This window comes from Zophobas morio, unplaced genomic scaffold, assembly GCF_036711695.1.
Source record: "Zophobas morio isolate AGI-343-1 ecotype UQ-CSIRO unplaced genomic scaffold, CSIRO_AGI_Zmor_V1 ptg000058l, whole genome shotgun sequence".
Classification (NCBI taxonomy): Eukaryota; Metazoa; Arthropoda; class Insecta; order Coleoptera; family Tenebrionidae; genus Zophobas; species Zophobas morio.
This window is the reverse complement of record NW_026972163.1, coordinates 223,144-246,036: the sequence shown is the minus strand read 5'-3', so window position 1 is coordinate 246,036 and position 22,893 is coordinate 223,144. Positions and strand designations below refer to the sequence as shown.

General features: G+C 32.7%; 1 protein-coding gene across 1 annotated transcript in view; it reads right to left on the bottom strand.

Annotated features, from left to right (window-relative positions):
- Positions 1-8,099, bottom strand: part of LOC135143311 (discoidin domain-containing receptor 2-like) — a 29,869-nt gene extending 21,770 nt beyond the window's left edge. The window contains exon 1 of the mRNA XM_064075175.1: positions 7,842-8,099. The gene's annotated coding sequence lies outside the window, so the exon portion shown is untranslated. The remainder of the gene's footprint in view (positions 1-7,841) is intronic.
- Between the last annotated feature and the right edge of the window lie 14,794 nt (positions 8,100-22,893).

Here is a 22,893-nt window from a genome sequence, read left to right as displayed (position 1 = left end):
ATGAAATGATCACAGTTAAATCTAAACCAACACACGGTTAGTGGCTTAGCGTCTCTTAGATCTCCATTCCTAATTAAAGAAGCATCAATATTTACCTTCCCATACAAAAATAACCAACATCCTTTTCGTCTCTTCAATCTAACTAACCGTTTCAGTAGCGCAACTTTTTTCTCACAGGCTGACAAACGATTTTAACAGGTCATTATTTTTTTAGATAACACAACGAGTCGGAAGCAAACTTCTGTTTCTCTAAGGTGCCTTCAAAACGACATTTAACATGGGCGAGAAGTGAAAACAGAAGCCAAGTTCACAGCAGCAGCACCTGTTGCCATGGGAACAACCCCCGTATAGTAGTCACCAAACAGATTCGTTGGCATAAAACAACAATGAGTGGCAGTTTGAAAGTTTTAATTCAAGCCATCAACGTAATGTCTATTATGCGTGGATGGTGGCAATGGGTTGGAATAATGCAACCGCCGGGATTTGGTGTGTGATCATAAAGAGCCAGGCGGTCTTCACTAATTACCTTTAAGCGGATTTTAACGTAACGGCTTCAGCCAATATTCACGGGTATGACTTGCCGCTTTAAAATAGGGGATTTGTATTTTTTGGTCCTAGGACGTAATTCTTGTATTATGTTCGCGTTGGTCATAAATTCAACCGTAAAATTGCTTATTTTCAATGATGAACTTTGTATAAAGCGCTTATTTATGTTCCCGCATTACCTTATGAGGAGCTAGCTTGGGATGAGAAAAATTCTGGAATGTACTCATTCAGAGTTAATTCTGTTATTGGTCATAAAACTGTCGAACGATGCATGTAATTCAGTGCACTAACGCGTCCGCTAATTTCATGGCGACTGCACATCGGATTAGCTTTATATTTATGCAGGATATTTGCCCGTTTCTACAAGCTATACGAAGAAAAAATTATTCATTTCTCAGAAAATATTACTCGAATTTATATTGCATCTCCATGTAAGGAAGGATACATCTCATGCATGGAATTTCACTGCAAGCACAAATAAAGCATTTTTACTCACAACAATATCTGCAGTCAGCCAGAAAATATATAATCAAGTCATCCTTCAATGTACGATAGTTCAAACCTATGTGGAAATTTAAGTAATGACGGTCGATGCGATAAACTCGATTTTATGGCTACTACTTGAATAATAAAACTACATATACATATACCAATCATTTCATTTGAAACATTCGATTTGAAATATTTTTTGACGTATTGATGTACCTACGTACATCACAGTTAGGTGTAGCAAGTTTCAAGATACATCACTTCCAAGTCAAACTTGTAGAGAAAGAAGACTTATTACAATACATAGCACAACTCCATGGTTCACTCAATTTAAAATTCTAAAGCAATTTGTACAAAAATTTATGTTTAATCCAGAACAGATAACACTAAAAGATAATTACTTTTTTCGAAATCGAACGTCTTATAATAAACTGTAAAATTTTATTTTGTTACAAAAATTTCAGGTTATTCGAACAATATAGGTGTAAATTATTAAACTTCTGGTAAAGGATAATCCTATCCATGCTGTATGTTTTAAGTGAGATTTTTCTTAACGAAAAAAAAAATTAATTTAAAGTATAGGGTTACAACTACAGATATGGATTAACATACCACAGGTGTAGAAGCATATCGGACATATTACACAAGAGTTGCGAAGCAGAATTTTGAAACAACGTCATCACACTTTTGGTGGGGATGATTGGACAAATTTCACTCAGATTTGAAGAATCAAGTCTCACAATTTCATTGAAAAGAAATTTTAAACTGACGCGGTTAACGTTGAATCAAAGATTGATGTAAATACGAATTGTCAAGTCAATAGCCTGGTATGAATAATCTAATCACACCAATAAAAATCGAAATATTGCAAAATCTATTTTTAAACTGTTCACCGTGAACTGTTTTACTGTATACCGTGTAACCTGCCACTGTCTCCCGTAATATTTTCATTCCAATTAAACTCCGCCGTCTATTTTTATATACGAAGAAATAAACCACGCCGTCACAATGGAAAAGAGTAATTGTGCATTGACCTTTAACTCAGACAAAAACAGAACCACTGTCAACATCAGTAATTCGAGTTACCCGCCTCCCCAGATTTATAACAAGCCTTATCGATCCGTATCGATAGCCGACAGGCCGCCACACATAAATCTAAGTACAGACCTGCCCCTGGCGGCAGAAAGAAGGTGCTTGCTACTTTCATTTGAGTCTCTTTTATTGTTACACCGGTAAATAATGGGATGATGAGAACCGGTGATAACCAGGAGCTCACATTGGCTCATCCGTCTTGACTGTGACATTACCAGGCCGTTGTTTCTTTTACCTCGACATATTAAAACAAACACTGTTTCTTTACCATGTTAATAAGATTTATATTTAGATGAATGTATAAATAGAGAGAGGAGGCATGTGGCTGAATGCTCAACATTAATCATCACTTATTGGGAAAAATATGATGCAGACTTCCTTCCTCAAGTGTCTTTTACCTGTATGTGGGCGTATATGTTTCTTCTCACTTACAGGATCAAGTGCATGTGAAAAATGTAAATTTGAGTAGAGGACGACAAAATAAATGAGCGGATGTATGGCAACCTAATCGTGATCCCATATTTATGTTACCATCATGGTTATATATACAGAGTGACGAGTTTTGCTAAAAATGGTGTGAAGTGTTCAAAGTTAAAATTTTAACTTTAATTTGAACATTTTGAATAATGTTTGAAAAAAGTGTTCATACGATTTGCAACATTAACACGAGCGCAAGTGCACGTAGCTCTAAAATATAAAATAATTGACACCATATTTACGTCATTATATTTTCCATAAGTAACCCGATTGGACAAATATTAGTCTTTACATATCGTTAAGAATGTCAACAAATATGAAATAATTAAGAAATTACATTCGAGCACGAGTTAATACATACTCTTGAAACACTTCTACAGATAGGCCCGACAGTTATTTCACTGTGACTTCATATTTATCACTTTCTTCGTGCTGGCTAATAGTGCCATTTTGACATGTATAATTTTATGTTACTAATTTTTTCACATCTCACGAAGAAGTCCGTTTCCGGCCTCCACATCTGCCTTTGAAATTTTTTGAAAACTTACGCTCCGAAACTATCGACTCGATTAATCTAAAATTTAGTTGTTACAGGTTATAAAATATTTTATGAAGGTTATAAAATACTCCTAATATTTTTTTTATAAAGAATTTCTTTAATTATCTTTTTCATAAAATAGAAAATTTTCTCAAATATGTAAATATCATTCACAATATTCAGCAGGACACGTTCTTTTCCCTTCGCCAACTTTAATTTTGCACATATCATATATTCGATCAAAAAAAATATTTTAGAAGCACATTTAAAAATCTGTCTTCAAAACTCTACCTTGGATTGTTTATAAATTTCAGTAAACATTACGACTGACCTATTGATTGTAGAATACTGACAAAATTTGTTTATTTATACTCTCTACAAGACTCATGATTAAAGTGAAGAACATAAATACATATTTTTATTATTTAAAAAGCAGTTCATTTCAATTTCTCTCTAACATTGTAGCATTGTCATTAATACTACATTGAATATATTAATATTAATACCGCCATTTTATCTCCAAAGTTAACAGTCTTCTCAAAAATATTTAAAAAATCGTGGTGTTGCTGGAACTTTCGCCCTAATTTTATTTAATGTTGAGCTAAAACTAAAAAGATAAAAAATAAAGACCATTGTCGAATTCACCACATAAATATCTGCACTCGCCCTAGTTAATTTAATAAACAGTTATAATTTACAAAACGTAAATTATACTTTATTGGTGAAATGACTCATAAACGCACCAAACATTAGTCCACTTTTCTACGAAAATCCATAAAACTGTCATGTGTCTTAAAGAATGAAGTGTATGATCAGTACATCGTTTCATCAAGAATTCAGGCCTTCTTATCATCTAAATAAATTTACTCAGTCGCGCTCGACGTATCTGGCTTACGTTATCCCACAGATGCATTTGAACCTATTAGCTTGCTTGCTTCAACCAAAAGGAACTTCTATTATAAAAATAGAATAAATCAGCACTCGCCCAGTTTATTTATGAGAATATAAAGTAACTACTGAAATATTATTTCCTTTTAGGAGGCAGATTCACTCGTAAAAATGTCATGATTATTTACATGGTTGAAAGTTTTAAGGATGTTTGTGTAAAATGAGACACACCATGGCGGTTTGGATAACGACTGTTAAGAAACGCGATATGAGAAAGGGAAGCTCCCGTCGTACTCATCCATCCACCTACGAGGGGATGATTCGCTGGTTTCTGAGGTGATTTCGTTTTAATGGATTCCTTTCTCGAAAATAAGCGCGTTAGAGCAAAAAAGAGAGGGGAATTATTTTAATAGAAATGTTTTATGCATGATTCGTAAAAAACTAGAGGCCGGCAAAACTACTTGGTCACAAACACTTGTTCTTAAAAATACGTCAACCACATACTGAACGCATTTAATTCAGCTCGTCCTTGAACACTTGAAAATGTGCACAATGTATAAAGCGCCTGAGCGTAGCCTAAACAAACGCATCCCCGTTCCGAGAGAAAAAATATTTGTCGAGGGAATTATAAATATTTCCATATATAATGAGGCTTAAGACTAAGTTATAGCTCTGTGTGGGTTAAAGAAGAGATATTAAAGTTGCTTGTGTGGCACTTTTTTACTGTTTTATAAAAGGTTCTAGAGATTATACTTTGCCTCAATGCAGTTAATTTTACGACCCTTTTAATATTTTAGCGATAAGTGCATACTCTATCGTAAATAATGTTGACATAATTGTAAAGGAAAGGTGAATTAAATGCCTTTTGCAGTTTTTTGGAATACCACCAACCAAATAAGGATCAAATATATTTCACTCCAACATCAACAGTCAGGTAAACCGCAACGATCAGGATAGTGAACATCGATTTGACTTCCAATAAATACACGACATAAATTAGCTGACGTGGTTTTACGGAAAGCATCAATTATTCACAAATCGATGTCGTTTCTGTTTAAAAGTAATGAGGCTTGTGTGGATCTTGGCGGGCGCAGAACTGAATGATTTTTTTTATTTCGTCGTCAGCAACGACTTGTATAAACTTTCTTATACTTGGCACGCTAGTTGGTAATTTAGGTACACAGATGACGTAAGCACTAACTCGTTTTATTGTCTTTCTACTGTTTATCGAATTTTCTATTCTCAGGAAATAGATCAAACACTGATAAATTATTTCCATATTAGTAAAATTGGCCTTTATGTCCGCTTTTGTGTGGCTGATGTTTTGTTTGGTAAGAACATACAAAAGAAGATATGTAATTTTTAAGTTATATTAGTGGTTCACCAATATAATAAACGGAACACTTTTATATGACATAACTCTATGTTGCAGTCGAAAATATATTTACATACATATACTAGGTGTCTTATATTCTGTATTACATACACATGTCACCCACGAATGAAAGCTACATGTGATATAAAACCACTGACCGTAAAGAAACTAAGATACGTCTGAAAATATATAGTCGGGAAAAATACTTTATGAGTTTGTTGTTCATACAATGCTCAACTCCAGATTTGGTCAGTTAGATAATGCCTGAAAAACAAATCTGGATCACCTCTTCCACCAAATGACCTTGACCAAATTTGTGGATATAAAATATCGTTAAATCTAAAAAATGCTCTAAACATAACAGTTATTTACATACTTATTAATTAAATAAAACAATATATTTGGTTCATCTGCAGGATGTAAAACTTCCACTGTTCGATTCTACCAAAATTTATTAATTTGTAATTATTCATTGCAGTGTCATAATTACTACTGTTAATATTGAAGTTTCACATTATGTATTCTGTATTTAATTAGGTCATGCGCAGTTATTAAAATTTACTAACTAAGGAGTGTACCATGTTAAAAGGACGTGATCAACAAATGACACATGAGAGTGACTTTTACAGAAAACTGGAAAGTGGTAGTAGGTACAGAATCTTCAATATTTTACTATAATTTGGACGTGCTTGGTATAGCAATACAGGCAAACGTATAGTCTAAACAAAATCGGGAGAAAATTACTACAAAAGCAACAATTTATAAGTCGATATTCAATAATATTCTTTCTCTCCAATAAACGTATCTTTGGAAAAAGGTTGATTTTCAGCCCAAGTTTATCTCCCCAGTGTGATATTAATTACATGAATCTCTCTTGCAAAAAAATTCTCGACGATCATTGTTAAATGAAACAGTTTTGTGGTTATTAATAAAGACGTGACAACACAGTGGCGTGAGTCATTTACTATATATTTTCATATAAAAAATATTATCCAATAAATGATTTATCTGCTCTAAGTTACAGCGACTTTGATCACAGGCTATGTTTACTTACTGATGAAACATTGTTTTAGTAATCTCGTTTTGACCACACAAAAATTAACTGATAATACAACCGTTTGTAATACTATACCATGAAGTGAATTGATTTCGATACCGGCATATAATTTTATTGCAAACAATTTGAAACTACTTACTACTTGATTTAGTTCTTATTAATCTACGGAATTTGTTTAATTTATTGGAAGAAACTTCTTTTTTGGTATTTAATAGTTTATAAACCGATTATTCTTTTCCATTAAAGGCAAAATAAATTTTGCGAAAAATAGAACAAATAGTTTGGAAGTTTGAATATAATTATTATCTAAACCGTTACCTGAACGTTCCTAATACGCAGAAATTAGCAATACATATGTTATCATAAATTATGGTCGTTGTTGATACAGGTACCGATTTCAAAACATTGACAAAAATATCAAAGATATTTAACATATTTAACCGTATACCTCTACGTTATTCAAAGAAAATTTTCTAAAACGTTGCTGACATTGCGTTTTTGCTATAAATATTGGCAAAACAAACAATATAATATTTAACTAAAACATCATTGATCAATTTAACTGTATCTACGTAACAATCAATAGTTCAGATCTTTTTGAGAAAATTCTTACCTGAATTTACAATTTTAAATTAGACCATATAATTTATGTGATGATAAAAGCTTAACTTCTGAAACGAATGAAAGGTTATTTACCTTTATTTGCCTTGAAGACATTTGAATTTTATGACCCGTGGTATCATCAAAGTGTTCGCTATGATTATAGGAAAAACAAAATCATTCATTGTGTTATCGGTACCGAAAATCGTTGTATACATTATATTTAATCACTAATACTGGAAGACATTACCTACATCTATCAAAATATTGCCCTTCAATATATGTTTTTTGCTTTCCAATTTCTTACCTTCTATCTTCTACCATTAATTGTGCTACTAAAATAACTAATTTTTCAGCATAGCACATACAGCTTTACAAACAATTAGATATAATTATAAAATGAAAATGAAGCTGTGGCCGGCCATAAACCTTCATTTTCGCTTAGTTGCAATGAAGCACTATAATAACTATTAATTTAATAAATTCTACCATCACAAATAAATTAATACTACCAAGCCAGGCTCTATTACGTCAAAATTGAATGCACCTTATTACATTGTGTTCGTATAATAATAATCGTTACACTATTACCAAATTAATGATCCGTAAACCCACACCGTAGACAACTGCGAATAAGCATGACTTAGTAAACGACGGTCGCTTTCACGTCTACATTTGATTCGTTAATTTTTGAAGAAGGCACCATCTAATGAATTAAAAATAACCTCATCTTTAACCATTAAACGCATCATGCTACCTACAGCAAAAATAAAACTCACCAATCATCACATAGCATAATCCGCACGAGGCGTCGAATAAAACAAAAAAAAAAAATGCACCAAATTCGAGTAATAAAAATTAAAATATAGTTTAACAGCACACTCGTAAAACACGCGTAAAGCTCCACTCGTAAAGATTCAATTCAAGCCCGTACACAACGAACGCTGGAACGGAACACTAAAGCGAAAACTCAGATATCCAATGGTGAGAGGTCCCTATCTGCCCCCACCATCGAGAGCGTCTCCCACCATCGTGATCCTGGACCTGGCCCATCTAATGCCTGGGCCTGAAAACTTCCTGCCTTCGCCGTATGCTCCATATGAAAGCTCGCAGGTATCCGAGGCTATGTTCGCCCCCGCACAGGTAGGCAGTAGCCCAGCTTAATAATGGATAACTCTCACATCGACCCAGCTGAGTACGCTGCACGCCATTGGCTAATTATTACCTGGCATGCTGGCCAGACTCGGCTGCTATCAACCGATAATGTGAAAACTTTACGGATTACGGAATGTTTTTCGGATCGTTTAAAGTTTTATACACGCGATGAGTTCGGGTCTTGGGGGATTACGAGATTTAAATGAAACGGTTCACGATTAAAAAACATGGGCCAGATACGGCCACAATATTTATTTTTTAATGTTGGCACGCTGGGGGGCCGCGACTGAAACGAAATTTTTTAAGTGATGATGTTTTTAGTACCTGGAAGAAACATAACCACATTTCATAAATATTTGCATAACGCGTCCAGTTGAAATGAGCATTAAAATTACTTTATTCACCGATCTTCGACGAAGTGGTGCAATGAAGTATTTTGATTGCCTGTGCATCTGACACTACAACAGTTTTCTCTCCTTGATATGGCACCAATAACAGACTATTATTTATTTTAAACGAGGGACTATATTAAGACAAGTTTTTTTTTATCCATAAATTCCCTCATTTTAACACGGGGTTGTTATTTATTCTGTAAATTGATAACATAAACCCACAGACAAAATTAGCTCGTCACTTTCTTAACTAACTATATACTTGTATATAATTTTGCCTACAGTCAATTAATGGAACCTTTACATATATGCTTTATAGATAAAGGTGATGATCATTTTCAAACGACCTCAGTGGAATACAATCTTATTTTACGTGATTCGTTTTTGAATGAATGTAAGTCTTAAAATACTATTAAGAATGCGTAAAAATAAATAGACGAGAAAAACCAAATGCAATCTAATTAATAGCTTGAAAATGATTTTAACAGCACACATATCTTTCCCTACTCATTATCTCATTAATCTACTTTCGCTTGTTAGAGATTAAATTTTCGGTAGTTCCCCGGGGAATGATCTCTCATTCTATAATTACTGCACTCATCAGTTGACTATGGTTGACAGATGCGGTTGCATCACTTGTGCTAACCTATTAAATGGCAACAAACTTGGTACAACAAAGGTTACCTTGTATTGGTATAGCGGTTTTCGAATAGATTTTAACTCAATTTTTGGTGAAGTGTTAATTTTGTCCATCAGTTTAGTTCCGTTTCATAAATTTTGCAGCTCATTATGACAAAATCTTATCTATAATTTGAAACCAGAAGATTTTTCATGTCCCCAACAAGCCTCAAATTAGATCCCACCAAAGTTAATAATTTAATCAAATTAACATATGACACTTTTTTATTTGATTAGGTTTTGTTGGCAGAGAGATTTAAAAATGAAAGATGAATATTATTTGACTAGACAAGGTGATGACTGATGAGTGATGACACATCATATTGTTTACTATACTGAATAAATCGTTTTCATTTACATATTTTAAACACTACAAAAAACATTACACCTTATTTAGTAAATTTTGTTGTAAAAAATTTTCAAAATTACATTAGTAACATTTTAATTTAATATCTAGGCTGTTACGGCAATTTAGTACGTGCAATTTACTATGCAGGAAGTATCTTCTTATGGAAAGACAGCGAAAAACCGCGTAATATGCTTAAGGAACCGGAAGCAATTTTTAGAATACTTGTTGAATTTAAAAGCATTGTTTACTGTCCTTAAACGGTTCCAGATATCAAGGAGTTACTAATAAGTTAGAAGAACAAAATTCTGGAAAATAATTAAATCACATGTAGGTATGTGATCTACGTTAACATTAAATTTATTAATTAAAAAAATTGACTATTGTTTCTTCAAGTTCGTCGATAAAAATTATCGGTTTCTACACTAAGGCATGTCCAATTTCATAATAGATAAGTATCTTCGAATTTATTACACAATAGTGTCTAATATAAACCAAATGCCTGAAAAAAATATAATCATACATATCTGACAATTCATTGATCATAAACTTTATGATAGAAATAATGTACGTAGTAATTTAAATGATTTATTCTTTTCATGGGTTTTCGACCTCTATCAGAAGTACTAATATAAAAAATATTGTATTGACAATGTCCAGATTTTGATAAAATGGATGTATTATTCTTAACTTTATTTAGACGTAAAACATGGATGCCTAATACACGAATAATCGGTAAAAATTTTTGTTTGTTGGTATTGAAAAAAAATGTTCACTGTCAACCAGAAATGCATGAACAAATTGTTGCTAACGCGTTACACTAAAAAGCAATAAACGAACTGCCTACCAATGCTTTTAAAAAGTAATTTACTCCAGACTCGTATCGACGGAGACCTAATGTATGGTCGTTCTCAACTACGTGTTATAAAGTAATTATAAAATGTTAAGGTCTTTACAATTCTAGAACAAACTAAACAAGCAAAATTAAATCAATACACTTCGTTTCTAAAAATTGATAAACGAAAATTAGGCTTATTTGCTATTATAAATGAAGACGCACTAATGCAAGGTCTTTATACCCGACGACGTGGTTAATTGCTTTATAAACATGAATAATGAGATCATCCTAAAATAAAAACATATATCAGTGAAATTTCATAATTTCATAAACAGTATGAATTATTTTTATTTACAACGTTGATTTATGTCATGTTTTTATTTTAATTATAATTTAACATTTATTATATTCTATACTAGAAAAAAATAACGAACCTTTATCGTAAATGTACTTGTTGCAGGGGTCAGATACATCAATTTTTAGGACCCTAGGCAAAACGAATCCGCACCTCATATTTGAAACAAATACAAAAAAAATTGAGGAATTCATTTCATCCGTAACCATGAGGCCAGTGTGCTAGAGCCTGAAAAATAAATAAAAACAAAATAAATGATGAAAGAGGGCATAAAATCCTTATTTTTTTTGGAAGAATGTCTTGGAAAAAAACTTCCCGCACTTAACTAATTGCTTGTTTTTTTAGAACTTTTTTTTAATTTTTAATTATTTACTACTTATTTTAAAAAGGTGTTTCATCTCATTGCTTCACACGTTTCACAGCTTGTAGCATATAAAAATGTAGATCAGGCGTTTCTGTCTGTCGTCATCTGCCTTTTTGTATATACTTACGTTATTTTCTGTGTACTGGCTATAAATATTGTTACATTGATCGGTGAATAAAATCGGCGTGGGTAAAACTTGATTGGACTTTCTTGACTCAACTGGCTGAATAATAATCGTTCCCGAAGGCGGTCTCTATTTAAACCCACACTTCTGCGATCGAAGTCTTTCTCGAATCGTGACTTCCGCTTCCAGGCTTCTCGAACGCCGCTCGGCCGCCGTCACCAAGGATAAATCACCTGTCATTGCCGTGCATACCTACTAGAAAGCTCTCGACGACCCATAGGCGTCGTACCGGGGTGGCGTATGGGTTTCTTTCGTAACAATACGTTGCACTGATTACTGTAACATATGTATTAGTATAACTCTAATGAAAAGTTATCTGTTCATTCCCACCAAAAATTTGATAACGTCATCTCAAAATTTGGTTAGATCTCCGTATATCTTTCTCTCTTAAAATTTATGTTGCTTTATGTAATATGACGACAGATTCTTGAGAAACACTGTAATTTGATTGTATTTAGTTCCCTACTTTTCAAACCCTATCTTCTGCTATTCTTCAGGTTTACGTTCCATTTTTTGCGTGCTAGCTAGTATCTTGGCGGTCACACTAAATTACAAACAGTTACAAACAAAATTAAATAATAGGTTTCTTATGAAGAAATTCGTCGTCATCTAAATCCAAACACCGAGAAATCTAGATATACATACTTCACTATAAAGTTTATTACCTCACAAAATCGAAGAACACAAACACGTTGGCATTATCTAGACAAATTATTTTTTTTACAACTGCTTAGAGAATGTCCAGAAGTAATGACTGCATGAAATAATTCCATATTTTCAGTTTCTTCAAAAATAATTTAAAAAAACAATTTATTCAATATTTCTAATGAATCTTTATTGAAGATTAGGCTCCAACGTATATGTAAAACGTCCGAATAATTTAAAACAAATTTTGTTGCTTTTTAACAACATATTCACGTTATTTCTAACTGTTGCGATAAGATAAGACCCATGTTTTTGTCATTTGGAAATATTGTATAAATTACGGTGATTACCAAAATTATTGATCATGTAATATTAATGGAATAATGACCGAATACACGATTCAATATATATTATATATGCATTATAATATACCTACTACTCTGCAAAGGAATAATATATGAAATTACGAATAGATACGCACGTGCCTTGAATGATTACAAAATATACTGCCAGACAAAAAAACTCGCACGCTTGAATTTTTTGTAATTACTTGCAACTGGTCAAACTTTTGTAAAAGATATTCCGAAAAGCACATCATTAATGTATTCATTAATAAAAAACATTATTTTATTCTACAACATGTGGAAATAGAAAAAAAGTAAAAAAAAAGTTATAACACAAACATTAGCGTAAATTTACAAATATTCAAGTGTTCGGGTTTTTTTGTCAGGCAGTGTTTTTTTAATACTTACTACAAAAATGCTAATTGAACAGAAAATGTTAAATACACCCAAATGTCATTATTACATCTGAACATTTCATATATTCCAGTTTTTCAAATTGCCTTAATGTTATTTGCGGTAAGAAAAACTACATTCCGTCAGTTTGTTAACTAGTGAAAAATAACATCTTATTTCTTTACGTTCGATCACAATATATTTAACAGTCACATTTATTGTCATCCAGTGAAATCTGACTTCCAATCGATACAATAAACAAGGGATTTATCACTGTTCGACTAACTGTTTAGTCAGTTTTTAGAGAAATGTCGATTTCCGTTTACCTGTCGTCTGTCCGTCTGTCTGTCTTTTGCAACTCTTTTGAAATTTTGATAATACACCAACTTGACCGTAACAATGGCCAACAAGCAGAGGTGTTTTTAAATTTTGTAATATCAACACTGTAGACTCAGTGTAGAGAGTAAGCCGGGAGCACGGCGTTCGCTGAGCATGTCAAAGAAAGGTCAATTTTCGGGGCTTCTGTATATATTTTTAATAAGTATGCATATATTTCAACAACAACCAATTCAGTTACCATAGAATCTGTAGAAAAATTGATGTTATTTTAGTGTTTGTATTACACCGATAAAATTAAATTGTGCATGCAGTATTGAATGTGTTTTAGGGTTGTGAAAGTTCTATCTAAACTTTAGACCAATTACATGATTACAAGCTGCTATAGCTGAGTGATTGGATGGTAGATGGAGTTGATTGTGGATAATTTATAAGTAAAATTAAGCATTTTAATTGTTGTAATAATGTGGTCTTTGTTTTTCTTCAAAAACTCTCTTCCTACACAAATTATTCATCAGAGGTTTAGCGGATATTCACGTGAACTGAAAAAAATCCATTTGTCCATGTTATAAAATATGTTACGTGCCCAAGCCTGTGGGTCACCTGTTCGTTAATAATAAAATAAAAATAAGAATAAATTGTATGCATTTAATCTTCTTATATATATGGTGGTAGAGGAGCCTCGAGCGGAAAATATTCTAGGGTAATAAAAAAATGATAAATTATGAACGCTTTCAATTAATTTGAATAACAATTTCTAATTTGTAATGCACACAACGTGGAAGTTAGTAGGGTCATGTCGTACGTCATTTATGTCAGACAATTGTTTGTTTAAGCACCTAATCTTTCTAACAACAGTGCACAGATAGATCCAGGGATTCAACTCAATGGGGTGTAGTGTCGAAATAGTGAGGGACTTATTCAGCATTTTACGAATAAGTCAGTTAAACGTTGTAGCTACGTATGTTTCATCCCATATGGCTTAGTATATGTACACTGGAGAACACAAAACCAGTCAAAAATAGGTCATATGTTGCCTATGGGATATTGTGTAGACAAATAAATCACACAGACCAATAAAGATTTTGATCCCGACAAGTTCTATTGTAACGGAAATGTCATGTGTTCAATAGGGATTGGAACGGTATTATGTTTAGTGGATTCGTTCGTATCGTTATCTCGACGTAATATTTTTATTGTGAGGATATATTGGAAAAATTTTATTAGGCGACTCATTGTATCCTCAGATTACGATGTCTAAAAACCTTTATGGCATTTATGCACATAATGCTTTAAAAAACACGCTTTCACGTCGAGACGTGACGGGTTATCGACTTTACATCTTAGCACTTGTCATAAACAAAATATCGAATGGACCAACAAAAAAGACGGATAAAACCAGACCGATGCAAGTGACAAAATGTATCAAATTTTAAAAGAATTGTTCGGCTAATACGGGAACAACTTCCCGGTGCTTTCAACCATTCATCATAGTTTGACAGTTTTACGATTGTGCTTTGGGACTGTTTTGAACCATGCCTGAAACTATCAATCTCTGAAAAGACTATTGGAGGTAATGGCGGTGGTCCAGAATGCAGGGCGGAACAGTTCCGCGTGAACCCAAATTACTTTAGAAATTCCATTATTTCAGTGCCTCTATTAAGAAAAGAATGGAACCGATAATGCTGCAATGACCAGTCAGAGGCGTGACGACGTCGGCAAAGCACAATAGGGTTTACGAACCATGCCATCCGAAAATTCATTCGATACAGTCAGTTTTGGTCAGACACATAAACGAAACCGCCACACTGCCATCCCCAACCCACGTCTTAGGATTCAGGTGATAAATTTTTACCTTTTTGTAGTGATTGGAAATATCGTTTCGTTTCCTCTTATATCACTACAGTACAGTTGGCTTCCAAAATACGTAATTATTGTGCAACTCTATATTTAAAACTCGAAAAATAAAGTATCAGTTTATGCATTTAGGTATATGTATTTTATATATTTTTTTCGTATTAGATAAAGAAATAAAAACATAAACAAGCTTATTTACATGTAATAATTAGCTTGTGATAAAAAAACAACAGAACGAGCAACGAAAATTGCAGTAATGAGTCATCTTTGGAGTTTTCCTTGAGAATTCGCCACTCTCTATCGGGGTTACTAAAATTATCTCAAGTGGTGACCGATACTAGACAAATTCTGAAAATCTACTATTTCTTTGAAGACTAAATGTATTTTCATAAATTAATTTACATATAATGTATGAGCGAATATTATTGTTGTATAATATAAAATATATTAATTATTATTATTATTATTATCACTGTTACTGTTCAAAATGTTAGCATTTCGATAAAGCAATAAAATAGAATGCAGTAATTCTGTGTGTGGCAGTATTAATTTATTTTATTTATCGATTATCCTTAGGCGTTCTTTGTTCTCTCTTGTGATAAGGGGAGACCCTGTTTGTAATAAGTTATTCAAAATGGAGTAATTTTTGACAAAACACATTTATTACAACATTTCCACTGGCATAAACATTTCTGCTGTAAAAGTGTTTCTGTTATATGTATTAAATATTTTCAAATATGTGCGATTTATGTTTATTTTTACAATTCATAACACTAGTAAGTGTTTATAATGGCAAATAATTATTTATTTTTACTAAATATTTATTATATAATAACACAGTAGAACAGTGTTTTTGTTACATTTATTTTCTAACCATGGTCGGAAACGTAATTTTGTGCTGAACAACTCTTAAAAGAGATAATATACCCATGTCGTCAAAAAAAAAGTTATTCAAATTTTTGTTGTCGTCCGGTGAACAATTAGAAAAATGAAGTGAATTCTAATTTTACATAGAAAAACGGGCAAGAAGCACTAGAAAAATGTTCCACAGATTTCTGTCGACAGATATTTAATTACGTCTTCGAATATTTAACCTGCCTAGAATATGGAGAAGGATCTAACTCTTTATAAAAGCCTGTATTCGAAAAGAATGTATACTTGGGACTTTCTCTTAAATCTTTCTTCGACTTTCTTGATTTCTCGATGAAACGATTATCAGCAAAGTGGAACGTTTGTTTCCTAAAAATTCACTGATCACTAAGCTAATTGATTCCCAAGTAAATTTTTCAGCATCATTCAAATAGGCGTAGAACATTTGATCCTTCATTCGAATTTCAGGCCCAATGAAAATTCCTAAATATAGAAAACGTACATAATATGAAAACTGAAATTAACTGTAATATTTTAGTTTTTACCTTGGTTTATTTGGCAGCAGAAATCTTAGGAAATATTGCTTTCAGATGTTGAAATGCTTTCTCTCTTGTATTTCACTTGCATAAGAAGTACATATGCTTGGTATATCCAGATTGGAAGCCAGTTACTAAAGCTACAATTTTTAAATGGCCTATCAAATTGCACTCAAACTTTTTGTCGTTAATACAGTTTAACAAGTGTTGAATATTCTCATATGTTTCTGCAGTTTCTATGGAGTATGCAGTCGGCAGTAGGTACTAGATATTTATTCCTATTATGCAATAGTACACCTTTAACTGGAACTATCTATGAACAATCTCCAAAAAAAAAAATTTTTGACGACGTAGGAATAATGTCTTATTAGATAGTTATTCAGCAGAAAATGATCTTTCAGAATACATTTTTAGAATGCTTGTAACATGAATTTTTGCTAAAATTGTTCGACTGTGTAATCAATCCGGTTACCCAGAAACTTCACCGACACGAACTACCAAAGTAGCTAAGTAATGTCTACTGGCGAAAAAAGTTGAGCAACGATCAAGAACGTTGTAAATTAAATTAATGAATATTATGACAAGAGCGCTGACAGCTCTTCAGACTGGATCGAATTTTACCGTGTACCAGTTGAACTTGAACTTGAATTGTGGATTTAAAATATATCAATAAACAGCTAGCAAGACACATTTAATCTTAAATCGACTATGGCACTCCATAGAGCTATACAACTATTCTGCAATAAACCGCTTTTTGTTGTACCGATGATTTATCACTCGTATTCATCAATCCAGAACATTTTTATAACTTAACTCACAAAAATTCTCATCGTGAAATTTTACAGTTCATGCGATTCTGTTGTTAGCTCCGTCAGCTGCATGTATACAAGAATATTGATAACAATATTTATTAATGTCACTTAAAAGACGATAAAAAAGTTCTTACAGTAACGATGTTTATAAAATACAAGCCTGAGCGATTTAGATGAAACGCTGAAAAATGGCATTACAAATCGATTTTACGAGATTGTTTATAGTACATTTAACATGCCCCACAGAAGGGTCATCCTAAATTTTATACACTTTATATACAGACCGACATGATTAAGTTATAAGTAGAGGACGATTGACAAAGGGACGAATATAAAAACTTGTTTTTAATATATTTTTAGTCTTCAATCGTCTCTCTAAAGAGTAAAAATAATTTGATAAAAATTCATATCCACGTATTATCGGACAAGACAACGGATATTTTCTTTAAATTAATTAACATTAAAATAGTACCTTTACAGTTTTAGAACACATCTGTCAATTTATATTGCATTTAATGTACAGTCTTTTGCACGTGTTTTTTAGATTTAGTTTATTTTATACTCCAAAGCCAATCGATACTTTCTAACTGCTACCAACACCTTATAGGTGTATAAAATTTTACAACATGCCTCTGCTCCATAAATAAAGTATATTGCTCCTTATTCTCCCGAACCGTTTAAAATTTTAATTTGCCTGAAATGGGGTTTAAATGTTGCTTAAACCGCAAAGATCACAGAGAAATTGTAATTTCTGTTAACTTCCCAGTTGGTTTTACGGTTGTCTTGGAAAGCATCTGCAGACGGATATCGTAAAACCATAATTTAACATGATTGCTACCGTTTAACTTTTTAAACAAGTTGCAGTATTACTGGTTATAAAGTACTTAAGTTTCAATTCACAAGTTTTATGGGTTCGTTTCGACATGTCCAGCTGTGTTTAAATAATAAAATGTGCAAATTACCTAAAGTTAACTGAAAAATATGGCACGGAAAAACATTCCGTTTTATGCTTTGTCTGAAAGTTTAATTGAATGTTGCCGCCAAGACTGGTCTGCATATCGCAACAGTTGCATAAAGTTATCACGGTTTTGAATAATTACTTATTTGCTTATATAATTTTATTATTGATTAGTTATTTACGCAATACTTCGTTCACCCGTGAACCATCATAAATGCAGCGTGCATCTCGGCGTCTATTATAGGCACAATGCCAAATCTAAAATCGTATTTATCGGGAAACATTACTAATTAACTACGCGTAAAAACTATGCCATTTTATACAATTCAAAACCCACACATTGTTGGTAGGGATAATTAGACAAAATTTGGTTAGCGTTTTACCATCTACATGAAATTCGTAATATGCATATAAAATTTGACGACAATCGGTCTGGTAGATTCCGTGTAACAAAAAACGACACAGACGGCGGACAGACAGACAGACAGACAAACGGTAACGGGAGACCTATTTTTTCTTTAGGAGTCATGACCCATCGAGATAATTTGAAAGCAACCAGTTACCCGATGGACTCGATTACAATACTTCCTTAGTTTAGAGTCGGGATGTAAAAGGTACAAAACTATTTGCACCTGTGTTATTCTATTTCACAGCCTTCCTAAGATGACAAGACAATTTTTTCAGAAGATATTAAATACGAACGGAAATGGAAATCTTCATTTTTTGACTTTTAAGGCATGTTTCAAAAATCTAACACTGATACATTCGTTTTAAAGATCTGTTAGAATATTTATAATACACACATTTCACGATCTCGAAAACACAAGAACGTAATCCACCTTTTAGAAAGCTCCATTTGACGTCAAAACTCAAAGGCAGTTGATTATTTCTACTTTGTGTTATCGCATTGTGTAAGAACAATATAGGAATTCTACCATTAGCATTCATTAAAAACTTTGAAAGCGGTCAGCCTACAACACATTACCCTTAATATACACATGGAGCGCTATCAATGCATTATGAGTAAGTAAATGGCATCCATTATCACACCGGCCGGCGCCTCACTATGCGGAGACTTTGCCTAATGTGACTCCATACCCCAGTGGCCCACAACCTCCCCCACAACCCCACAAGGCAGGCAAACCTGCCGTTGTTAAGGGGACTACAGTGAATCGTCTTTTGCTACAAAACAAGGTTATCGTAATTTATGAATAAAAAATATTTCGAATATTGAAAATAAAATTTTGAGGACGTTAAAGCTAAGTTGAAGCAGTTTTTTATTACATGAATTTCAAATAAATTGAGGATTTTCGCAAAGCGAAAAGTTCTATTGAATAAGCGTAAAATTGAAAATTGAGTATTGATACTCTGTTCATTCGTTTCAAGATTTGTTGTACGTAAAACATTATTTATAATGTAAATATTTAACGCACAACAAACAGAATGTTTATAATAAATATTTCTATAAAATCAAGTCTATTATTAGCTATTTCACGAAAAAAATTATAAAAAGGAAATGTTAAATATTTAGCATAACTTTCTGATTTTAAGAGTAAGAAGCTTATTTTTATCGTTTTCGTGAGATGTTTTCCTTTTTTTACTTAAGTGCGGTAAAGCTGATTAACGCAGTTGCACGATGTTAGATCGTATTATAAGTCCTTACTGTAATATTCCAGTTGTTATTTGTCCTAGCCAATTTCGTTTATCTAATCAAGCCATTCAACGGTTAATAGGGAGAGGGACATTTACTTTTAAGAAAATGTCATTAATCAAAATTGTTTCCAAAACGTATGTCACACGAAAAAATAATAATTATTGGCTGGGAATGTTTTATAAAGATAATAATTAGAATTTGTTTGTTGTATTATTACGTATGTTTAAAACTTGGTGTTTATAGTTAACTTTTTCCAATTAATGTAAAAAATATTTATTAACGTATACCCATAAATAAAACCCATTAAGTTACCAAGGTGTAAAAGGAGTTTTTCATGTACTTTCTACGAAAAAATCTACAGGATGAGTTCTATTACTAAGCGCGCGGTCCTTGATATCTTGTTAATTATTAAATATAGAAAAAATTTTATTCCTTGAGGACTATACTTTAAAATTATTTTTAATTATGTGGAACGTTCTTTTTTTTAAGACATAACACATAGATGACTTTGTTTCTTTTTTTAATAAAATTCCCTACATATTTTTATATATTTTGATTGTCCTCTACTCAAAATTTGACAATCACAGTAAATTCCGATGCGACGTTGCGACGTTATTCCAATTTTCTTAACTGGCGTCTGTGTCGATTTTTATTAGACACGTGATCTTTGAAACTACGGGACCGATTTTTGTCAAATTTTGTAGGAATATCATGTAGAACCAAAATTATTTGGCTAATCATCCCCACCAACAATTTAATGACGTCATTTCAAAGAATTCTGTTTTAAAATGATTTAAATATTATACATTAACATACTTCTATACTTGTGGTCTACGAATCCGCTTTGAATTTTTTTCTTAAACGGCCAAATGTTCACAAAAAATAACACGGTATAATAACATTAGGTTATCATGAAAAGAAGCGGGATTTGTTGTATGTATTTCAGGAGCGAGGGAAATTCTGTATGCTATTACTATTTTAAGAGGTACATAAAAATAATTAGAACAAAAAATAAAGTAAGATACGGTAATAAGGTGTTCTATTTGAAAAAATTGGTCAAAGGTTATTTCGACAGGACTTCCCTCGCCCCTGCAGTACAGCCCAATAAATCCCGTTACTTTGAAAAATAAAAAGAAAGATTTTCCCAACATCCATTTATGATAACGTCTATACATTAAAACAAGTATAATAGATAAGTAATACCAGTAACAGCGTAAAAAGCTAAATGTTAAAAAAAAATGTTTTCTCATTGTACTCCTCAGGACATGGAAAAAATACCATAATCACCGCAAGACTGAAGCAGTTTTTAAGTAGTTAATGCCCACGCCTCTTTAGTCCCTTGGTTATTAATATACTATTATTTAATAATACTCTATACATTTCTTTTTTCAGATTTTTGTAGAGCATGTTTTTCTGAATTCGTTAATGTATTATACTTTAATTACCCATACACTGCTATTTCGCATTCGATGGCATTATGTTACGAAAACACACTTGTCTATATTTCGTCTCGAGTGACCATGACAGGAAACACATTAACAATTTCTTCAAAATTATGAATGCGTTGATGGGTGCAATTCGGTAAAAACTTCTTAAATTTATAAGGTGTTAAATTGCAAATTTTCACAGTAAAGAGTTAAATTCATAAATCTGATTGGCTGTTTATTTTGATACAGAATTGATGCTTACGCCTGTCGAGTGAGTTTTCCCAGTACATATGTTCTTATTATGAAAAATTTTGAAGGGTTCTCATCACGTTGTTGGTGGGGATGATTGGAAAAATTTTGGTTAGCTTTTAACCATATACATGATATTCCTAATGTACGTAAAAATTGGCAATAATCAGCCCAGTGGTTTCAGAGATTACGTGTTCTAATACAAATTGATACAGACACCAGACAGATAGACAGACAGACATATAGACAGATCCATGATCACTAGATGAAACTTAACGCCTTGGTAATATGTCAAGCAGATGTGAGTTCTAGGACAATGCCATTTAAAACTAAGTATATGTTTAACTTTAGAAATTTGAATAGGTACATTAGTAATAATTAATCACAGATGTATAGTAGGTACCTAGCGTGGTGCAATACCTAATAGACATTTCAACTGAGATTTTACTCACAAAATTTTGAGATAAATACACAAATTTGTCATTGACAGCTGTTTATGTTTATACAATAATTTTAAAGCGTGCCTAAATTTCATTGTAACCAGTTCAGTAATTGCACACAAACTGTTTAGTAAAATTATCAAAAAACAACCAAACGTCGTCAAATACACCAGACAAACAGAACACAGATAAACTCAAACAGCGAACTGACATTTTCGTATCCTACAAGCTCTTTTTGACCACTCGGTGCGCTATTCTAATAAGATAACGTTTATCCCCACAACACCGAAAACACACAATATATTTTTGCACAGTTGGTGTTGTGGGGATAAACGTTATATTCCAGCAAGCGGTAAAATATGAAATTAGACATGGGTTTATTAAACTAAAGAAGTATAACGGCATTATAATAGAGTGCGTCATAAGAAGATATTTTTTTGATTACTGTGTTATTTAATGATAATAAAGTAATCGCAAAGTAAGAAAATTGTGTTTAATACTTTACCGTTTAAACAAAAAAAAACCATTTTATTACTATTTTTATTATACTCATTATATTGGCCACTGTGTGCCGTAGTCGTCGCTCGAATAGTTCCGAGAAGTGTAACTCTACACTAACGAGGGTCCGCCTTCTTCACGGGGCTCAGTGTTCGAGCATCAGGTCATCCCCAGGGGGTTGGAGGGTCAAGATTGCACCCTGTCCGCACCACTGCAGGGCTTCGATTCTCGCACTGCAGGAGGTGTGAATACGCTTAGTTTCCATCCAATATTAATGCTTTGAAGGTTCACTTTAAAATTAAATTCAAGAATGCCGCTAACTAGATTGTATTTTATACAGATTTTTTCACGCTCCCGCTCTTTGACGGGGCCTTTATTTATTGGGTACGCTACTCGCTTATGAAGTACAAGAAAAAAAACTCATTACGGGATAACCGGGTCTGCTCCGGAACCCCGACAAGAAAATGCACGGATTAAGCGTAACTTGCTGTCAAAAGAAA